The sequence below is a fragment of the Nicotiana tabacum genome, chromosome 19, assembly GCF_000715075.1.
Source record: "Nicotiana tabacum cultivar K326 chromosome 19, ASM71507v2, whole genome shotgun sequence".
Lineage (NCBI taxonomy): Eukaryota > Viridiplantae > Streptophyta > Magnoliopsida > Solanales > Solanaceae > Nicotiana > Nicotiana tabacum.
The window spans coordinates 2,970,272-2,985,300 of NC_134098.1; the positions used below are offsets into that span (position 1 = coordinate 2,970,272).

The following is a 15,029-nucleotide window of genomic DNA, read 5'->3' on the forward strand; positions in this document are numbered from 1 at the left end:
CCTGATTTGTGGAATAATAAAATACAGCAGTGCAACAACAAAAAAACTCAGCAGCAAATACAGTAAAAATAACAGCAACTCAAGTGTTAAGACAACCCAGAAAACTCAACAAAGATGCTTGAAACTGGTAGCTATCAACTTCACAAATTGCCTAAGGGATCTTTCTATTTTTCTCGAGGTATTTGCACTCAAATAATCCTCACAAAACTCTGAAATTTCAGCTTGTTATATGTATTAAGCTGCTGATTTTTCTTAAAGATATATGTCTTTAAGTAACTCTCTAAGATGTGTCTCAGTATAAGATAGAGTGTGTAATAGAGTGTCCCCCTCTTTTCAGTGAGTAAAGAGCCTTTTAAATAGGCAAATAAATCAGATTTTTTGGGCAGATTTTGGTTCACCAAAAGTCTGTCCAAAAGACTGACTTTGTGTGCTAAACACTGTTCAAAAGCTGTCAAAAAGTATTGTACTTGTCATCACACAATGACTTTTGAGTTTTGCACTCCAAAGTCTTTGCACAGTAAAAACAACCAAACTTGTACTATTCCTTCTTTAATTTTAGCTTTTATCAACACAAAAATTCAAATGCTCAAATCCAATAAAAACAAATTCACTAAGCACTTGAAACTTCTATCATAAACTATCATGACTAAGCAAATAACTATTTCAAAACTAATGAATAACTAATTATCAGTGATTAATAACTATGAACGACTAAGCTAACATAGATTAAACACAACTAATAATAAAAATATAAATAATAATAAAAAATAAAAAAATAAAAACCAGAAATTATGCTAGACATAAAGTAAATACAATACAATTAGAAAAAATAGACAAAGAAAATGAGAATAGGGGTATACCAAATGAGGGTGTTCGGGGTGGTCGCCGGAATTTGGCCGGATTTTTAGTTGCCGGATTTTCGGAATGGAATTGACATCAATAGGTAGGTATTGATGAGCTCTATCCGTTGATGTAGGTATTGTGGGGTGGTAGTGGCCGAAACTTCAAGATTTTGGGCAAAAAAGTGGCAGCTAAAGTTTCCTAGATCTAAAATTCAAGGTGTTTGAGGATTTTTTGAAGGATTTGGTTTGGAGATATGGAAAGAGGAGGTTGTAGAGATTACATGGTGTGAATTTAGGGGTGTTTGGAGGTTGGCCGCCGCCGGTGGGTGACTTCCGGCGGCGGCGGCAGAGAAAAGAGAGAGAAGAGAGAAAGAGTTATGGGGAAATGAGGGAATTTTTCAGATTTTTGAGGCTTTAAATACCTCTTGAGAGATCAGATATGGACCATTAGATCAAGGGGTGATCAATGGGTGAGATTTGATCTTGGGTCACTTAATGAAACGGCGTAGTTTTGAGGAAAAACTACGTCGTTTCGGACCCTTTCAAGGGCAGCCCCTTATCTTGCACTTTTGGCCACTTTCTCTTTCAAATTTAGCCCAATTTCTTTCTTAATCCTACTTATTAAACTAAATTTATACAAACAAATAAATTAATTAAGTAACTTATTCAAATGATCTATTAACTATATTAATTCACCAATTGAATACTTAGTTAATTCCTAAAATGCACAAATAAAGAAAGAACTATTATGATAGGAAATATGCAATCAAAGACACAAAAATTGAGAAATATAATTAAAGCAACAAAACACTAATGACTTTAGGAGGTGTTAAAACAATACAAAAATTAGGTATTCACAGTTATATGTTGCAGTACTATATTTCAGAGTTATTTAGATAGTTTGGCCGAAGGGCCGTTGTGTTCACGGGATTAGATGAGTTATTCTGGTATAGAATTTAGGATTAAACTTATTTCGTATTTGATCATAGGTATTAACTAAAATCAGCATAATTTTAAACCATAATCTTGGAATTATTTTATCCCACTTAATAGATGAGATAACTAAACCTAGGATAAATTTCGAAAATGATCATGTTAGCCTCCTCAAGCCCTTTCTTTTTCACTGTGATTTGAAGTTAACTCTGCAGAGGAATTTTTTGGTGCTTTCTAATGGATTGGGTTGTAGTTTTATTTTGAACTGAAATGCGTTTGGACTTTCATTTCTTTTGTATCTAAAAAAAGTGGACAGCATAACAAATCAGTGTATGCAGAATTTTACATGTTGCAGTTTATTTTATTTTATTTAGCTATCGAGCTGTTTATATTTGAGTTTATCATTATTTGAATAATTTGCTAATGAAACTGTTGCTGCACTTTGCTTTTTGCAGCTAAAAGATTTCCTTGTTTTGGTGTAGGCGATATGTCTATCTTTATTATAAAAAATAAAAAGAATTCACCTATATTTAAGTCACTAAAATAACCAAGGTTAAAAATAAAAACAAAAAAATTATTTGAAACATTTATTTAAGTTTATTTAGTTTGAAATCAAACACAATTTTGGATTATGCTTCGTGTATCCATTTTTAATCTACTGAACCAGAAAAAGCACTAGAACTAAATAATTTAAGCATTACTAATCCTAAAATTATAATTTCGGGATTACTCTGTCCACGAACCAAACGACCTCTAAATATTTTTAAACTCATATTGAACTGAGGCTAATAGGCCAATCCAAATCAGCCCACTAGCCCTTGATGTTAGACCAAGGCTGGGCCGAGGCCAGCCCGTAGGCCAATTTACAATTAATCATTTTATTTTGTAGCCATTCTAAATAACTACTATTTAGGAATTAGTCAGTATATCATGAATTTCAGTTTTCCAGTTCAATTTTATGGATAAAAATATCTTGAATTGTCCTGAAATTAATTTTTTTAGTTTAAAATTTTATAACAAAATAAATACTGGCTAATATCCAAATAACATCCCTGGGAATATCTATCTATGCACTGTCCCGTTTATTTCGGACAAACTACATTATTTATGGCTTCCCTCCCTAATTTAAATACCATACTTTGTTTATAGCAAAGGATCGAAAAAATGACGCACATCTAACCACACATCACTATTGCGTCCTTACACTTTTTGCTTCTTTTTTTGTGATTACTTAGTAGATATGTTATAATAATAGAGAGTAAGATACGCGATCCCTCACCTATTAATAACTAAACTGGATTACTACCTGTCTTTGCAACAATATGCCGACGAAATACAAGGTCAATGTGTACTACCTTGTCCAAGAGTGACCAAACATGAGAGTAGGAGAAATGGCTAAAAGAAATAAAAAGTGTTTACCCATAAAACGGTACAGTTGAATTTATAGCGTTTATAGATAAGTGAATTGATTTGATCCCCAAATTGATAAAGAAATTAAATAAAATGCAAGTCAGTGTTGAAATCGAGATAAGATAGCAGACAACTTGGTTCAGGGAGCAGGGCTTCCGAAGACAGCAATAAGAATATTGTAAGACAGAAAATAAAGTATTATTTAGCTTGGAATAATGTGTAACATAGGTTTGTCAGAAATTTCGTGGGTTACAATCGCTGTTGAAGTCACTATTTATAGCTAAACCTAGGGAACAAGGTCCTAGGATCAAGCCCCTATTAAATGACAATAATAAGGGCCATTGATGAATATGTAACGGCAATCTATGAATGTCAAAATTCTCTGTAATAGATATGTATTTAATGTTGAGGAACATTCTTCATTGAATGTCATCTGGTGGCAAATATTTGTTTGCCTCTGTTGATAACGTTCCCTTCGGGGTCTACCCAATGTCAACCTAAGTTGTTGCCTTAAGTTTTGACTTCCATTTGCTTCGTCTTACGTTTGTCCCCGGTTCCACGTATCATTCTGTTATTCGAGTATTTAATGTGAACCGATTTTACCCTATACAAAAGGGATTTTTTGGTATATATATAAAATTGCAAACTATTTTACTCGGTTTAACTAAAGTTTGCTAATTACCAAAAAAATAGTTTTTCTTTACAATTTGTATACATCCTCCTTAAAAGACTCTCAAACTGTCATTAGCGCCTATAATTAAAGGAATCGGGTTAGGGTTGTCTAAGGAGAGGGTACTGATTCTTAAGAGTTAAGAGTACGGGGACGGTAAGGATAAAGGGAGGGTTCCTTAAGGGTACTTTTCTTAAGGGGATTTAAGGGTACATGGTAAGGTTACTTTTACTGGTACCCTACCAGTACCCCTACTGGTCCTAAGGGTGCGGTGTGTGGTACTTAGGGGTAATTTTAAATAAAAAATAAAACAATTATATTTAAATACACACAAACCTCGATGAATGAAAAAATTCAATACTTTTATTTCAATACTTATTAAAATAAAATTATAATTTGCGGAATTTTTTAATAACTTCTATTGGTTCTTCGCTTGAAATTGATAGCACTTGTTCTTCTGGTATTTCACTATATGCATTGTCCTCTTCTTGAATTATTTCTGGAAGGCCAAAGTTTCTTGTCTTTCAATATTTCAGCAAGTCTTCATTTCCTTCATCAGCGCAAACATTATTTCTAACAGTTGTTCTAGTCACTACTAGAAAATGGGTCTATGGCAACAAATATTTTTGCAACGGTTCAAACACCGTTACTATAGATAGGTTATTGGAACGGTTTTAACCGTTACAATATGACATGGGTAATACCAGCACACTTTGGGTATAAAACCATTGCATTTAGGTAATAGTCGTTTTTATTGGAACGGATCTTGAAAAAAATTCAATCGGAACGGTTGTTATTGCCATCCTAAAATTTTGCCCCCTCAATTTTCGTAAACCCGCGCTAGAACCTCTATTTTTACATTATTTTTTTAATTAATATTATTTCATAAAATTAGAACCCATTTATTTGTTCTCCTAAGCCCTAACCTCGTCTTTCCCCTTTGAGCGTACCCATCTGAGAATGCCAGAACCTCCATTGTCGTTGCCACTATCCGCCGTCGACCTCCGTCGCATCTGCCAATATCCCGCCGTCAACCTCCGTCAACACCAGCAGAACCTCAATTTTCTTTTTCATCCACCTATAAACTTTATCTCCTCCACCAGAAACAACAACCATTCAATTAATCAAAGCTCCATGGTTTCAAATAGTCCCAAAATTCTAGGGGTTTTTTCTCAATTAAGCTCGACTACAACTTCTTGTTTTCACTGAGCCTTAATTCTAGGTTTTTGCTCGACTCTCGCAAATTTTCTGATTTATTTTGCATGCTCTTCTTTTATTCCTTTTGTAATTTCTCAATAGTTGAGCCATAACTTGCAGATTCCATTAGCGAGGATAAAAATGCAACTGATAGCCGTGGGATAAATAATTGTAAGTTTCTTTAACTCTTTTTAATATAAATTTAGGATAACCACATTCGCTAGTTGTGATTTTGGATGAAAATTTCAGTTTTAATGTTTCTTTTTACTCGATTCAGTGATTTTTATTTTATTTTTGGGAGTAACTGAGTGATGTACTGTGGATTCAGCATCTTTTGTTTGTGCAAGCTATGGTGTTGTTTTTGTTCAACTTTAGAGAGTCATCTGCATCACTTAGTTATACAAATGCTTTTAAAGTGTCCTTATATTTGCCTTTGTCATGGAATTTTTGATGCCGTTTTGTTTAGTAAGGATTGAGGCTTATTAGTAGCACCTAAAGCAAGATATGAAATTTTCTTGCAAAAAGAGGGGTTTATTAAGTTTTTATATGCTTTTATGTTTTTGGGCTTATATGGGGGAAGGAGTAACAGAACTCTTGAAGGTGTCAAGAGTCCACAGTCGCTTTTGCATAGATGATTGTTAGACTTTTAGGAGATTTAATATGTACCAGTATCAGAAAACTTATGTACAAACTATAACAATTGGTGTATATTGAGAATGAGAAAAGGATTATGTAATATAAAAAAATTAGATATGGTCTGAGTAGATTAGCTATTGTAGTTTTGTTCTATCTATAATCTAAGTTCTCATTATTATAGATTAACTAGTGTAGTTTAGTTCTATCTATAAAACTAGGTTCTCATTATTATAACCCTTTGCCTTCTGAGTTCTCATTATTGGGAAATCACCTGGATGTGAATAGCTGGTTTCAAATTAAGCCTCTTGGTGGTTCGACGTATAAGCTAGTCTTCTGTTCTTACGGAGAGGAGTTTACTTGCCAAAATGTAGGCATCACTGAGGAAAATGGATATAGGCGTTTTGTTCTCACAGAGAATGCAAAGGCCTTTGTGTTCATAAAGCATGGCGGAATTGGAAAGGCCGAAGCATGATTATGCATCTGCTTTCTAATAAAAATAAGTATGGAGTAGTATAAAACATGCATGTACTAATGCAGGTACTACCATGTCCCATGCATGTATGTTGTGTTTCACTGGATGTAAGAATAAATAATGTAATGCAGGCCTAATAAGTGCCCTATGCATGCTTTATTCCCTGTAATAGTAATGTTGCACTGATATAAATATTCCTGATATATCTTCTCTGTTTAGTTCTTAATGGTTCGATCTTTGTGTACCTTATAAAACAAAAATAAAAAAGTATTAGGCTAGCTTTTTCAAATGGATGATAAAAGTGCATTTTGAAATGGTTTCGAAAACGAAGAAGTATTTGTAGAATATGCATGTCCTAGCACTACAAAACAAAAGGCTAAGCTCTGGTCGTAAGGGTATATACTCTTAGCAAAACTGAATCAATTATGATGAAACATTTGACCCCCGCTGTCATGGTAGAATCTATCCGAATAATTTTTGCATATGCACCTTTCAAAACTTTTGCCTTTTTGTTTTTTACGCTTTTGATTGTACTAGTTTTAAGATACGCGCGATACGTGAATTCTGTCCAAAAGTGCACTCTCATATGCAGACCGTCTTGCAAACTGGTCATTAGCAGTCCCCTCAGAGGACAATAGAGCAATTAAGGGTCAACTTCTTTATATCTATATGCTTTTTAGATTTGGCGTTGCGTTTATACTCTGTCTCGAACTGTTAAGTTCTCAATGCAAACAAGCAAATAAGCTAACTGGTTTGATTAAAGACATGGCTAGAAAATATTTAGATGATAACTTGTTTGTTGTTAAAGAAAATCATCTTATGTGTTATCGTCCTTAAGTAACAATAAAAGAGAATATGTACCTAGACTCATGCACTACTTCCTTCCGGCAATGTGATTAAACGTGTGCCAGAATCATAGACCATATCCGTTCCACAATTTGTGCCAGAATCACTACAGATTTGTACCTGTAGTGACAAAGCAGGAAGCACAAGAGCCAGCCATGTTCATAAGTCCAATAGCTATCATTTCTTTGTTACCGTCAACTTGGTAATTTTGCATAGCAGCAAATGTCCTTCCTACCGCTATCCCTTCCGTCTAAATTTAAGGGATGAAACTAGAAATGATGCATGTTACTCCTATTGGCCTTTCCAATATGACGACGCTAGTCCTCGATTGGCTTTGCTCTAGCCTTCGACTTCTAATGTCCTTTCCCCATTTGAAGTTACACAGTAAGTCATTCTTTCATTTTTTTGCTATCAGTTTATCTTCCTACATTCTACAAAATTGCTTTGGTTTGTGTGTATAGTTTAACCTATGCGTCCAAATTTGAGATAAAAATATAATTTAGATCTCAACTTATTTGTGGATCGGAAGTTGTACTAAGTATCAAGCTAGTATTTAAATTTGTTGTTTGCTACATCTGATTATTGTGTTTTTTTTTCTAATTTTTAAAGTTACCAAGCAATGTCATTTTAGCTACATGATTGCTTTGGTTGTGTGTATAGTTTTGTGTAAGGGTGAAAATTGAACGTCCTAAGAGATAGTGGAAGTGGAAGTTTACACTTCTATATTAGATTGGAAGCTGTACTAAGTACCTATTTTCTTGTTAAATTTGTTGTTTATTCATCAGTTTAATGTGTTCTCTAATTTGCAAAGTTAGTAAGCAGGGCCATTTTAGCATCTTGTATGTACTGTTTTACATAATTGATTTAGTTGTGTCATGTATGTATAATTTTATCTGATCTTTGAAGGAATTCTAGAATTCTATTTATTAGGATACTGGATACTGACTACCAATCTTGTAATTGAATTTGTTATTTATTTATAATTCATAAATGTTTTTGGTTCAAAGTTACTAAGCAATTTCATTTCGAAGTCTTATATATCCTTAATATTCTTTTCTTTTTTCATGGCACTTTGTGCTATGAGCATTTTTAGACAAAATTCTCTTGAAGGGTAATGACTTTATTTATCCTCTTTTGTAGGTGGAGTAGATCAAGAAATGGAAGATGAAGGCAGTGAAGAACTAGACCTTACTTGAGATGAATTTTGAATTGCTATAGATGAATGTTCTAGGAATCTTTTGTTATCAACATTTTTTATACTTACTCTCTTGAAATGTATTAAACTTATGCACTTGGGGTAGAACATTTGCTTTATGGATATTATTTGCTTGATGGATAATTTATATTATTAATAGTTTCATTTTATGATTTATTTAAATTTTAGTGTTATTATAATTTATTATATATGTAAATATTTATTTATAACATGGACTATACTTTTGTTTTAACTGAATTGTTACAATAGCCTACCAAAACCGTTGCAATAGGACACAAATGACGTTCATTAGACAATAAAAACTGTTGCAATAGGTCCTATAAACAGTTCCAAAATAATTTATAAACTGTTCCAATACAAATAAAAACGTTACGATAGCTTAAAGAAACCGTTGTTATACCCATACATAACCGTAACAATAGCGTACATAAGTGTTGCATTAAATAATATGGTAACAGTTAAGAACCGTTGTATAAACAATATAGTAACGATTTTAAACCGTTCCAATTGGAAAAAAATAATCGTTCCAATAGAGAAAGGGAAAACCGTTGCGATAGATAAATCTATAGCCACGTCGATGCAAACCGTTGCAAGAACCGTTCTTATAGACATATGGACACGCATGCTGATGGAACGAGTTGTAAACCATTCCAATATCTCTATGGCAACAGTTTAACAGTCTGTGGGAACGGTTTCCCATGCGTTACCGTAGACCAATTATTTAGTAGTGAGTATGTAACGCCTAAACCCGGACCGGTTGGAATTTGTTTCAAAACGAGAAACCCCCCATCCTTAGCATTACTCTTAGTCAATCTATTATACATTTTTATCAGTTTATGAGTCATTTTTAATAATAAATAATTAAAATAACAACAAATAGCAACACAAGTACAACAAAAATAAATGCGAAAATTAATATGCGTGCTAGAACGTTAACTGCAATTAGAGATATAGAATTAGAGAGATATGAAATGGGGTAAATATAGTTTTAAAATAGAGCCAAAGTGTATTTGAACAAACTTAGAGGTTAAAAACATAAAGGGAGTAGGATGGGTGTTAGGGGACTAGGGAGGCAAAGAATGGCCATTTTTTATCGTTGCCAACGACTATTTTAAAAAAAATAACATTGGCTGACGCTGCAAAAACGATCACATTTAAAAAATAAATAAATAAGGGTGCCGATACCGACCGGTCTAATACCTTAATGATACTAACCGGACCGGTACTAAGGGTATTTATTTTCGGTACTCTCTCATTACCCTTATCCTTTATCTAAATCCCTCACTTCTACCACCAATCCGGACCAGTACGGTACTGGTACGAACCGGTAGGGGTACGGGTAATACCCTCCCCTTAGACAACCCTAATTCAATTATATCCATTTTTTTTTTACTCTCTTCTCGTCTCTTTCATCTTCTTCTGAATACTATATAATTACTCGTGATTAGCGCTTCAAAATTTGATAATTTTTATATAAACTTACTATAATAAAAATAATCATTATTCAAAGCAACATACAAAATTAGGTTATTAGCATACAATTTAAATATAGTTTTCATACAACTCATCATATAATAATAATAATATAACTTTTATATAGAAAACTAAAAGTATATGACTTTCATACGATATTCATACAAATATAATAGAGTTAGGCTTAGCTCATCACAATACACGTTATAATCGCCAATAATATACCAAATGTGAGGCAATTAACATACAAAAATGCATATTTTTGCGTGAAATTTGAAGTCATTTGGTGAAGATTTGAACTGGTTTTGATCAAGCATTGTGAAAATCGTAGAAGAAGATCATCATTGTAACTAGTATTGCGGCCAAACGCACACACAAGTATACGCTGCCGTCAAGTAATAAAGTAACTAAAAGTCGGATGTCATACCCACGAGGACTTGTGATTAACTATTAACTAAATTAGACTATCCTAATTATCTAAACAAGAATCAAACTCAAACGTAGTGATGTTAAAGTAACTAAACTAAAAGAAAATAAACAATGAACTTTGAACAAAGGAAGCGTAGATTTTTATTTATCAATGCGATGAAAACGATCCAGGCCTATGGGCTATCTAACAATCCTATTGTATTCTTCAGTTGAAGTAACTAATTAATCTATCTGGTTTATTGGTTAATAGGGTTAATATTGCTCATAAGAATCTGTCTAGTTCTTAGTCGCCAATTCAAGCTAACCTAACGCCTGTACGTCTATGGAATTAGAACTAACAAGAACGCACTCATAATTCATGTACATCAACCAAGCAGGGCAATTAGGTATATGTCTATCCTAACCGCGAATCCGTTCCCCGATGCCCAGGTTCAAGAACTTGCTCTACTCAATTCTATGTGTAATCTAGAATTTCTACTTTCGAGTTCAACTTTATATTCGTAGATAGTATTCAATTGGTGATCAAGCAGTCAAATAATTAATTTCAGGATTGAATAAATAAACTAATATGATAATCAAGAAACCAAAATCAATATCCAAATAACAATAGTTATGAAAGAACCACAACCCTAAAACGTGAAGTTTAGCTCCACATAGACATGGTAGCAAAATAATAAATTATACAAAGAAACATAAAAATTTCCAAGTTTGGTAGAAGAAAAGATGAAACCGTCCTCCACGACGGCTCTGTGCTCTCCCTTGGAAGTTATTCTAAAAAATGCCCTCCCCTCCAAAATAGGTTTGGGGCCCCTTTTGTACGAGTTGGGACCATGAATAACCTTGTCCCGAACGAAATAGAAAAACCTCCGCATCCAGCGTCAGGGGCTGGCCCTGACGCAGAATCCAGTGAGTTTCCGCCTTCAAATCCTTGCTTTGAATTGAATTGTAATTCCTTTCTTTTTCTTGTCTTCCACTTGGGGGACAAACGCCAAAGCTGTCCCCCTTTGTCCCCTTATTTTTCTATTAACTTATTTTCCTTTCTTTTTCTTCCGCGCTTTATTCAATTTTGGTCCAAATTTCTTCATATTCACACTGCTTATTTCTTGTAATGACACAACCGGTCATTTTGAGTATTACAACTCTGTTCCCCATTTACTTCTCTATTTGTGCTTTATAACTGTATTATAACTTATCCGATTAGTTAGTTCGGGTCCGGAGAGATTCCGGAATGAATTGAGACACTTAGTCTCATAATGGAAAGCTTAAGTTGAAAAAGTCGACCGGATATTGATTTATGTGTAAACGACCTCGAATTTGAATTCTAATGATCCCAATAGCTCCGTATGGTGATTTTGGACTTAGGAGCATGTCCGAAAAATTATTTGAAGATCCGTAGTAGAATTAGGCTTAAAATGGCAAAAGTTAAATTTTTGGGAAGTTTGACCGAATTCGATTCTGAAAATTGGAATAGGTCCGTTATGTCATTTATGACTTGTGTTCAAAATCTGACGTCAATCAGACTTGATTTGATAGGTTTCAACGTCGTTTGTAGAATTTATAAATTTCAAAGTTCATTAGGCTTGAATTGGAGTATGATTTGTCATTTTGATGTTGTAAGGTGTGATTTGAGGCTTCGAGTAGGTCCGTATTATATTATGCAATTTATTGGTATGTTCGGACGGGATCCCGAGGGGCTCGGGTGAGTTTCAGACGAGGTTCAGAGCATTTTAGAAGTTTTGGCTACGGCTTGAATTTTTTTGGTTCTGGTGTGACCGCACATGCGGAGTGTTGGGCACATGTGCGGAGCCGCAAAAGCGGCAGTGCCACTGCAGAAGCGACTTGGCTCGCAAATGCGCGCATTTTTCCGCAGAATCGAGGGTCGCAGGTGCGACCTCTTGTCCGCAGATGTGGAAGTCACTCGGCAGAAGCTTTAAATCGTGGGTTTTGGTTACTTTCTTCATTTTCGGACCTTGGAGCTCGGTTTGGGCGATTTTGTAGAGAAATTTTTTCACACAACTTGGGGTAAGTATTCTTGACTCCCTTGTGATTTTATTTTATGAATCTATCTTCATTTTTAGCAATTGGTTGATGAATTTAAAGAGGAAATTGGGGGCGTTTGACCTAAAGTTTTATTATATGAATTTTTGAGTTTTGAATGTCTATTTGGAGTCGGAATTAAATGAAATTAGTATGGTTGGACTTGTAATTGGATGGGTTATCGGATTTTGTGAGTTTCGTCGGATTCTGAGATGTGGGCCCCACAACACAATTTTTGAAGTGTAATTTCGGATTTTGTGGGAAGATATTAGTATTTTTATATGGAATTAATTTCTAATTGTGTGGACTGAATCAAATTTATTATGGCTAGATTCAAGCCGTTCAGAAGCTATTACGTGCAGAATAAAAATTTCTAGAGCATTGTTTAGCTTGCTCGACATTGGATTCGTCTAACTCTTCTAATCTTGGAGTTGAGGGTATGAATCCTAAATATTCATATTATGTGAATTGTTTGGAGGTGACGCACATGCTAGGTGACGGACGTGTGGCGTTCACCATAGAAATTGTGACGTAATTAGCTCCGTGGAATTTTTTAGTCAAATAATCTTGGCATTTTCTATGTAGTTTTATGTGTTCAGAAATTGAGTTGAGAATCAAAATAAAAATCATGCTGAGGCTATGTGTCAGTATTATTGAAACCCACAAAGGTCATATTGCTGATGAATTATTTGTTTAAATTAAAATTTCATACCTAGTCATATTTATTTCATTGCATATCATATCTCAGTCTCTATTGTTATTTATTGATGTATCATATTATTATTTTCGGGATAGTATCATGACATTGTGAGCCCGTGAGAGAGATACTAGAGAGATTGATGATTGAGTGAGGCCGAGTGCCTGATTATGAGTGACATTTATGGGATCGAGCTGCACGCCACAATGTTTATACCGATTTATGATAACGCTTGGGCTGAAAGAGCCTCTCTGGAGTCTGCACCCCCCCAATAAGTGCGGTTGATATTATTGAGGGATGGATCATCCCTGGACATGGATCTTTTCCAAAGCATTTTATAACTGCAGATGGATCTTCTCCACGGGCTGGATTGGCCCTACTCGGTACTGAGTGACTGATGATCAATTGATATGTATATTCCGGGATGGATCTTCCCTAGGCCGGGTTGGCCATATACAGTACCGAGTGATTGAGAATGATGAGTGCAATGTGTGAGAAAGCGTGATTGAGTACTCTGAGAATGTGAGTACATGAGTTCATCTCTGAGATACATTGCATTGACATGCACACATGACATACATGCATAGAGATGTATTTTTCTCATGTTGTACTGTATCACGTCATTCATGACTTCTCACACATGTTGATATATAGGCATAGTGATGCATTGGTTTTACACTGGCTAGTTGGAAAGAAAATGAAACATATGATTTTGTAACGATTCGGCCGGTCGTTTTGAGTATTATAACCCCGTTCACCCCATTTACTGCTCAATTTATGCTTTACAGTTATTTTATGACTTACCGGGTTAGTTGGTTTGGATCCGAAAGGAATTCGGAGTGAAGCGAGACACTTAGTCTCATAATTGAAAACTTAAGTTGGAAAAGTTGACCGGATATTGACTTATCTGTAAACGACCTTGGAATTTAATTCTAATAATTTCAATAGCTCCGTATGGTAATTTTGGACTTAGGAGCGTATCTGGAAAATTATTTGGAGGTCGGTAGAGGAATTACGCTTGAAATGATGAAAGTTGAATTTTCGGAAAGTTTGACTGGGGGGTTGACTTTTTGATATCGGGGTCGAAATCCCATTCTAAAAATTTGAATACCTCCGTTATGTCATTTATGACTTGTGTGCAAAATTTAAGGTCAATCGGACGTAATTTGATAGGTTCCGGCGTCGTTTGTAGAAATTAAAAGTTTCAAAGTTTATTAGGCTTGAATCAATTTGGGATTTGTGTTTTTAGTGTTATTGGATATGATTTGAAGACTCGACTAAATTCGTATGATATTTTAGGACTTGTTGGTATATTTGGTTGAGGTCCCGGGGGCCTCGGGTGAGTTTCGGATGGTTAACGGATCAAAATTTGAACTTAAACAGCTGCTGGAATTTTCTGATATCTATATATGATTTCCTTATACGCGATCGCATGAATGGGTTCGCGATTGCGTAGGCTTAGTTGGACAGTGGAAGTGTTGTTCTATGTGATCGCGTGGGGATATCCGCGATCGCGTAGGGTTAATTGGAGGTTGCTGAGTTTATTTCTATGCGATTGCGTGAAGAGGGATGCGATCGCGTAGCTTTGGGATTTTTTGATTCGCGAACGCGTGGCTAAGGTTGCGTTCGCGTAGAGTAAGTGTAGCAGAAGTGGAGGTCACGCGTATTATACTTCGCGATCGCGTGGATGAGTCCGCGATCGCGTAGGCCTGTGAGTTTGAACTTCGCGATCGCCTGAAGGACATCGCGATTGCGTAGGGTCAAACCGGGCAGTGGAAAACTGTGCTTCACGATCGCGTGTGATTGTTCGCTATCGCGTAGAGCATATGACTGGGCAAAGAGCTTAAGTTTAGAAAATGGGACTGGGGGTCGAGTTGAGGTCGTATTTTGGTAAAATTGGTATGGGTAGACTCGTGGTTGAATGAGCTTTCGAATTTTGTAACTTTTGTCGGGTTCCGAGACTTGGGCCCCACATGTGATTTTTGAGCTAAATTTTGGATTTTGTCTGAAAATTAAAATTTTCTTATGGAATTAATTCCAATAAATTTTATTTACTTAATTGAATTATTTGTGACTAGATTCGAGGCGTTTGGAGGCCAATTCACGAGGAAAAGATATTGCAGAATAAAGAATTACACGGCTTGAGGTAAGTAATAGTTTTAAATCTGGTC

General features: G+C 35.1%; 1 long non-coding RNA gene across 1 annotated transcript; it reads left to right on the top strand.

Annotated features, from left to right (window-relative positions):
- The first annotated feature begins 4,626 nt into the window (after positions 1–4,626).
- LOC107822856 (uncharacterized) lies at positions 4,627–8,371 on the top strand. The gene is made up of 3 exons (XR_001656487.2): positions 4,627–5,077; positions 5,173–5,223; positions 8,147–8,371. It is a non-coding gene; the product is annotated as an uncharacterized LOC107822856 (long non-coding RNA).
- The last annotated feature ends 6,658 nt before the right edge of the window (positions 8,372–15,029 follow it).